The sequence below is a fragment of the Charadrius vociferus genome, unplaced genomic scaffold (genome assembly GCF_000708025.1).
Source record: "Charadrius vociferus isolate BGI_N301 unplaced genomic scaffold, ASM70802v2 scaffold917, whole genome shotgun sequence".
Taxonomy (NCBI): Eukaryota; Metazoa; Chordata; class Aves; order Charadriiformes; family Charadriidae; genus Charadrius; species Charadrius vociferus.
The window spans coordinates 1,338,545-1,339,080 of NW_009649175.1; positions in this window are offsets into that span (position 1 = coordinate 1,338,545).

The following is a 536-nucleotide window of genomic DNA, read 5'->3' on the forward strand; positions in this document are numbered from 1 at the left end:
CTTCACTGCAATAATCAGGTCGTACTTAAATGAAAAAAAAAAAAAAAAAAAAAAGCAAATCTCCACTTACAATTATTTCATTAGTATGTGATACTCCAGACAATCCAACAGCTTGAGAAGCCGCTGGCTGCACAGGTCCAAGCACGTTGCCTGGGTAAGAGGTCCTTAGTGCTAATTGCCAGCGCCAGCTTCAGCCATTAAGAAATTACTGCTAATGCATCTTACAACAGTTTTCATAAGGCATTATTAAGGAATTCATCAGAAACCAGAACCAAATAAAAAGAGAAAATGATTAAAGAAAAAAATAATAATCTTCCTCCCAAACTGGAGGATCAGCAGGAGAGAAAGCCGTGAGCCATCCTCCCACTGCAGCAGCTCTCACCTGCGCTGCAGCCCCAAAGCTGAGCCTGGGGGTCCCCTTGCCCCAACCCTGGTGCAGCTGCACCCCGGGGACCTCCCTGTATACCCTGGGGTGGGAGAGGGGCTCAGCTGCAGTTAATTGCCCCTCCTGCAGCCCCTGCAGAGCTGCTGCTGGT